This window comes from Antennarius striatus, chromosome 8, assembly GCF_040054535.1.
Source record: "Antennarius striatus isolate MH-2024 chromosome 8, ASM4005453v1, whole genome shotgun sequence".
Classification (NCBI taxonomy): domain Eukaryota; kingdom Metazoa; phylum Chordata; class Actinopteri; order Lophiiformes; family Antennariidae; genus Antennarius; species Antennarius striatus.
In genome coordinates this window covers 6,629,084-6,636,193 of record NC_090783.1, presented here as the reverse complement: position 1 = coordinate 6,636,193, position 7,110 = coordinate 6,629,084, and positions in this window count along the sequence as shown.

Genomic DNA, 7,110 nt, shown 5'->3' with positions numbered 1-7,110 from the left:
AATTTTCCATTTCAGAGCTGTTACAGTGTAGTCAGCTAAATGTCTACTGCACCTTCAAAACCACTTTTCACACACAAACTTGGAGTTTAATGATTAGCAGTATGTCTGTCTATTAAACCAAACATTTCATCATGGCAGCTGAACTTTGTTTCCAGTTTCACAAATATCCTTCAAATGCTTTTTGTACCAAGTCACTCTGTCCTGATTATCACGACAACAAATTTTCAAGCCGGTGTTGAAGTACTGTAGTTAGTTGCCCTTAGCACATCAAAACAGGTTTTACAGTAGTGCTATTTTTTCATTATTTTTGTAAGGGATTAAATAAATAGCATTTGTTCAGCTAATATGTGTCTGGTTTAGTCATCAAGTCCCCATTTTCTCAAGCTGCAGTCCTGTTAGTACAAGATTCTCTCTCTATAATAGCTGAACAACGAAACACTGGACAAGTAAGAAATTCAATAAGACAAAGACTAAAGTCTTGCTGCTAATGCCTCCTATTAACTTTAGATGCAGCTGATGTTACAGTTTTGCCCGGGGGTAAACTGACTCCTTCTCTTGCACGACAGTCATATTAGGAGGATGTCTTAAATTTGCCAGCACGAACAAGAGAAATGATCACCGTATTCATAGTTTCAGTTCATATATGAGCATCTACAGGTAAGAACTGCTGTAACACAGACGTGACAAAATGTTAATCTAACCTTTCATATTTTATAGCCATAAATGTATTTTAAAGACCAAACCTCTTTAAACCAGTTGCATTAAGAGATAACCCAACATAGAAGCATATTCAATTTCAAACAAACACCAATGTTACCGTGACTCAGAAATATTTGCATTCGCCCTCCCCTACAGCTTGAATAAATTTTGTAAAAAAAAGATGAAAAAAAAAGATGAAAAACTCCTAATTGTCTGGCTAGAACATTTCAGAGAAGACTGATAACACTAGCTGATAAGCCATAATTAAGTTAGAGAACAGTAAATACTGAGGTATCTAGAAATCAATCACGTTCCAACGTGGCCGTTTTTGATATTCTGGTTACGTCGTGTATTATGGGGGAGGGGTGATCACAAATGCAAAGACAAAAGTTCAAAACGGATCAGCAAATGGAGGACTTGGAAGGACCAAATAGGAAGACTGGGATCGCAAATACTAAATCTACAGGGTACATATTGAGATTGTTAAAAGAAAGCAAAACATTTGTCAGATTCTGAAGCCTTACCAGTTGGTAAAAAATAAATAAATAAAAATTTTTAAAAAAGAGTTTAATTTTGAACATACCAGCATTCTGTGAAGCGTCCTCTTGTGCAAGTAGCTTACACTGTAGGCTACAATAGCACACAACATGCTAGTTATCCTCATGACATCAGCATAGCACAGGCAACAGCGGCACAAATGGATTAATTACAAATAAGGAATGAAGAGTCCAACCTGTGGAAAAATTTGGTGCATTATTTGTAACAGAATTATAACCTCACTTTTTTGAAGCGCTGCTTAATCACGTTAGAAAAAATGGCAACTTGGAAATTAATTTCCGTTAAACCTGCTGTACGTTAACTATGTGTAAGTAAAGCCTTCATGAAATGTGCCATGGTGGCAGGGTTACAAGACTGGTAGGGTTGTTATTATCAGAACAACCAACAAAATGTGCAATCAACCAAGGAACTTATGGCCAAAATGCAAAAAAAAAAAAAGAGCGAAAAGTTAATACCTCAGGTTGCATCCATTCCTTTTTGATCAATCACAAACCAGCAACCAACATTTTCATTCACCAGAAACATAAGCAGCAGCACAAAACATGATAATTTATGTAAGCACTTGTGTGTGTTTGTACGTGGGGCTGGGGGTGGGGGTGGGGGTGGGGGTGGGGTGGTGGGGCATACCAGAGAGCGCCTGTGTTTGCTCTTAAATCATGTCTAACCATATGCTGCCTTCCTCCGCAGCATGCACGCATCTGAAATTGATCGTCAACCATCTCCTGCTCACAACAGCGTGGGCTGGGGGGAGAGCAAGGTCACAGCCAAGGACTTGCCACAATCAGTGATGGGCTGCGGGGGAGGGGAGCCGCATGTCACGCCACAGCTGTTCCGCGACGTACTTTGAGTCGCGAGCACAGCTATGCTCCTGCACAACATCACCTTAATTACCTCTACGCCAGACTGTCTCTTCGTCTGGATGAATTCTGGATTGCATTAGTCTGAGCCTAATCTCCACCATCCGCACAAACTGTTTTGCAGGGTAAAAATCATAGCTCTGACTTCCTTATCTGTTTTTATTTTCTGGCAGGTTTAAGTGTTTTATGGCCCAGGAGTTCAGAGGAATGGAAGCTTGTGTGGTGATAGACAACATGCCTTGGGGCGGCTGTTGCGCCGTGCGTACATCACTGCTGCACCGAGCCCGAAGCAGGTGAAGGGTTGATTTCATGTCTGCGCTATCTAGAAGGACCGTCTCAGCTGCCAACGCAAAGATAAGCAAGGAGGAAGCAGGTGCTGTGCTGCTGTGTGACTGTTTCTGAACCAGGTGCTGTAGGCAGCTCAACAGGCTGGTCGTGCACTGGCTTGACAAGCAAGTTGAGCAACTATCTTGAGCAAGTGCATTATTTACCTCATAGGTATTTAAAGTTGGTGTAAGAGCTAGTTGCAAATATGTGACAAGAGTAAACAGAATTATAATGTTGGGATCATAATTACACGTCAGATTTTCTTACTTATGGGTGTGGAACACAAACATGATTCACACAGATGTGTAACAAATTGAAAGACAAACAACACAAGAGTCTAAGTAAGGCGTGGGGGCTCTATAAGCAGCCAGGCTAGCCTTACTGATCCTTGAAATAGATTTTACAAGTCTGTGGAACTGGAGAGCTGCCCAGAGATAGTCTCTCCTTTGGTGATCTGATGATGATGCCCAACACCATCTCACACAGTGGTCTAAAACCACCAAAAGGTCTTGAACTGAGTTGAATTTTGCTTCGTATGTAGAGTTCAGCATTTCTTACAAACACTTTAAAGCTTTTAGTGACCTACTTAAAGTCTGAATTGTGTATTTAGTTCTTTTAACTTTGCTTTCATATGATTTAGGAAGACAACAATAATCCCATGTGTTAAGAACTTTTTAAACTTTTTTAACACGTAATAATTGGGAATACACAGTGTTTGGGGCATTTGCAAATGTTGTGACATGTATGGCTCATGGTGATTTTAACTGAGGCAGAAACACATGAAAACATGCACATCGGTGCTACGAAGTTATATACTGTATAACTCACAGCAAAAAGGGACAATAACCTGAACCCCTTCCCAAGACTGAACTCTTCTTCTTTTACTTTTCAGCACGTTAAGTGCTGCTGCCTCCTGTGTTTGGACGTAGACACTGCAGTATTGCCCCTTTTTAGTTGCAATATAAATGTATTATTACTTTTATTTAAGATCTGAATACTTTCCTTCAACATTTCAGGCACCATTCTTGCACAGTAACCTTTATATTGCCATCTTGCATTTGACAGACTTCAGCAATGACAAACATAGACTGTAGCCACTGCAGTGGGGTGTTTGCTACCTAGACAGTTGGCAGGCAGGTGGGAGCAAATCCAGAGGCCACCTGCAGGAGGACGGTGAATCAGGTTGTTGTGTAGACAGTGTGGAGACATTTAAGGCTGCCTAATGTCATGTGAATAACAGTCACAAATGTCAAGTGCCAGCTGTCTGCACATGGAGTGTGTGCTTCTAATGTTTGTTCCCTGAAACAGACCTAGACTGTATCACTGGTTGAAAAACAAAACGGTTCTTATGGTGTTCTTCCACCTTAAATTTTTATTTTACACTACAATAAATTAAAGCAGATTAATGAAATAATTGCTCATTAAAAGGGAGACAATCTAACACTTACTTCCTAAAGCTAAAAGCCAGCTCTTTCTGAATCTTTCGCATTGCAGGTAGTCATGCCTCACCAGCAGGGGTCATCAGAGGCACCATTCCAAATGTCAGGGTCTGCTGTTAAACAACGAGCGTGGGTGCCGTCAGAGATGCTGTTTTTAACCTTAATAGTATGTAACAGCCTCGACATGTGTGTGACAACCTCTAGGGATATGGCAAGGAGTTACAGTAGTAGATTGTTTCTGTCACACTCACAACCGAGCACAAATTGTATTGTTTTTGATTGCTGGTTAAATGGAAGCAGGTACAGGAAAGCTAAGTCTGCACAAAAGTGAAACATTCAGCTTCAGAGTGGTGACCCAAAAGGGCAAGTGTGACGCAGGGATTCCCCTGTGGGAACACCAGTCGGCCATGTGGTTGAGGATTGTATCACACAGCTGGGGAAAAAAGGGCTTCCCAACTCTTATAGAAAAAGGTAATGCCTATGGAGGCTTCAGCGGGGAGACAGTCTGTAAGGGGAGGATGGAAACACCTGCAGCCTTAACGCGCAAGCATGTCTTCAAACCCTCAAGCAGTTGGTCGCCACGGGAATAGCGGCAGGGCATGAGTGGCCTTGTCTAATCCTGCTGTGCCCAGAGAGGGACACTATCAGCTGTCAGATGGCGCACACACACACACACACACACACACACACACACACACACACACACACACACACACACACACACACACACACACACACACACACACACACACACCACAGACAGAGAAGCATGGAGAAGCAGGATAAACACCGAGATTACAAATGTGTTGTAAATGTAAGAAATTGTCATATACAGTCTGATGTCTGGATCATATGTGCTGAGATCAATAATGTAAAGTAAATACTCTCAGGTTACTCTCCCTCTCTTTCTTTACAACCCTTGACCAACCACCACCCCCTCCACCACCACCAGACCCCCTGTTGGCTCTTAAACAATTAGGCTCTCTGAGACCGGCACTAACGACTGTCCCTTGTCTTTTAAGGCAACTGTGAGAGGAGGAGCAGCAGTGGGTGATCTTGTTAGTGTGGGTGTCTTGTGGTCAGTCACTTGTCCATTGGCCCAAGCACAGGGTAACTACTTATTACCCTACATAAAGAGGTTATATGTCTGGCTGTCTGTTTAAATTGCCCCAGGTGAGATGTGTGTTAGAAATCACTGGTGCTTATGGGACGTGCTGGATTTCTCAACTTCATGGTGAGACAAAGTGCCTCTGTCACACCTCAAATTTCACTGTTTTTTTTTTCTCGTAACAGTTGCAAAAAAACCCAAAAAACAAACATATGCACAATTCTAATTAGGAAATAAAAGATTTGAATCTTCACAATGTTTAGGATGGAATTACAGTATATTGTAATTCCAAAAGTAAATTTCTTTTTTATGTTCATGCAATAGTTAAGTATTGGAATTGTTTTTTGGAAAAGAAAAGCTTTTTCTGGTAAAATTCATATTCACCTTATCATATTCATTTTCAAATGAATGTGATTGGGTGGACACATCCATTGAAAAGTTAAGACTTATGAATCTGTCCCAGTTTTATTGGAAAAACACATTTGTAATGTAAATTGTATTCCAAAAAGCATCTTTTTACTCTGTAACGGTAAAAACATTGAAATACTCAAAGGATCACTTCAATTCTTTAAGATCACAAAAATAGAAAACTATACTTACTATACTTTTCCTTTATATGCAATACAAATAATTTCAATACTGATTCAGCTCTTCTACTTCAATTTGGCAGCTACATTAGATGTTGGAAATATGGAAATTCAAAATTAAACTGTAAACAGGCTTTATCACTTAGTTTATCACATCTTTATCACATCAATCTCTGGCTTTGTCAGTTGCATCTTTTAAACGTTGAAAATAATGACTCATTTCACTCTGTGGTTTTTGCACTCAGTTTCAAAAAGTGAACTCAACCCTTAAACACAAAAGGATTTACACAAAAGAGCTAAAATAATCTATTCAGTGAGTCTAAACCGACTAAAAAACCACTTTGTGCTGAGATGCAATTCCAACCGGGTGATCTAATTTTTTTCCTGGACATTTCAAGCAGCAGGCTCACAGCAGAAAGTTCATTTATATCCCTCACTGATGCTCATTGTTACCCCAAGAAGTGGAATCAGTCAAGTGACAAGTGTGCCTAAATTCTGATGACCCAGGGTCAGCATGAGGCTGTGTTTAGAGATGAGGTGACGGCACATGCCTCCAGTCCTTTGAAATGTGGCAAGGTGAGAGGAATGACAAGTTAATCTCAGATTTACGAGTTACAGTAGCTTTCAGGGTCATCAGCCCAGCAAGGAGCCATCCTGCCTGCCTGCTGGAAATGCACGTACCAATGTTTTTTTGCTCAATGCAGAAAAAGCCTCCGATAAATGTATGAAGTGCACTTTTGCAGTGCACAATCTACAAATTTAAACAGCAACAATTATGTTTGTCTTTTTTTTTAATCACAATTCAAAGTTCTTTATGTAATGACATGCAATGTGTAGTATGTTAACGATTAAATGTTATTTTACCCTACAGGTTGATGGAGGCACTTCCTTGTCTACGGCAACGGCCTGAGGGTGGATGTTAGTCCTGCACCATTGATCTCAGACGCTTAATTGCTGCAGAGCTTGGTTTACTATCTTACGAAGAGTAAATTTAAAGGCAGTTGATGAGGTCATTCAGGTCCAAGAGCTTCACAACTCACATGGGCATTACCGTTATATGGCACGCGAGCCCCCTAACTATTAATGCACCATAGCTCACATCTTGATAGCAAGCAAGGACTACCAGCAAAAGACAAGCATAAAGCTGTCACTGTGAGCCGTCCCCTGAGACACCAAACTAAACACGATCTCTGTGACCCTTTTGCTGTGTTCAAACTGGACCGGTCAAGGTGTCACAGCACCTCCTCAGTACACTCCGACATTTAGGAACATTGAGAGGAGTGACATATGACCCAACAACACACATAAAATCTTTTTTATTTTACTATCTCACATGTTTAGTGCTCATCTTTTGCGCTTGTTCTTCACCTAACAGACTTCCTGTTGCTACGGCCTAATTAAATCCCCCAGGGCAGGTCGCACAGCCGAACATGTTACTACGAGCTAACACCAATTCTTCAACATCAGCAAACTCCATTCACACAGGTAGAGTAACTGCATCTGTTTTGGCTACCACCTTTACTACCTCCTGAGTC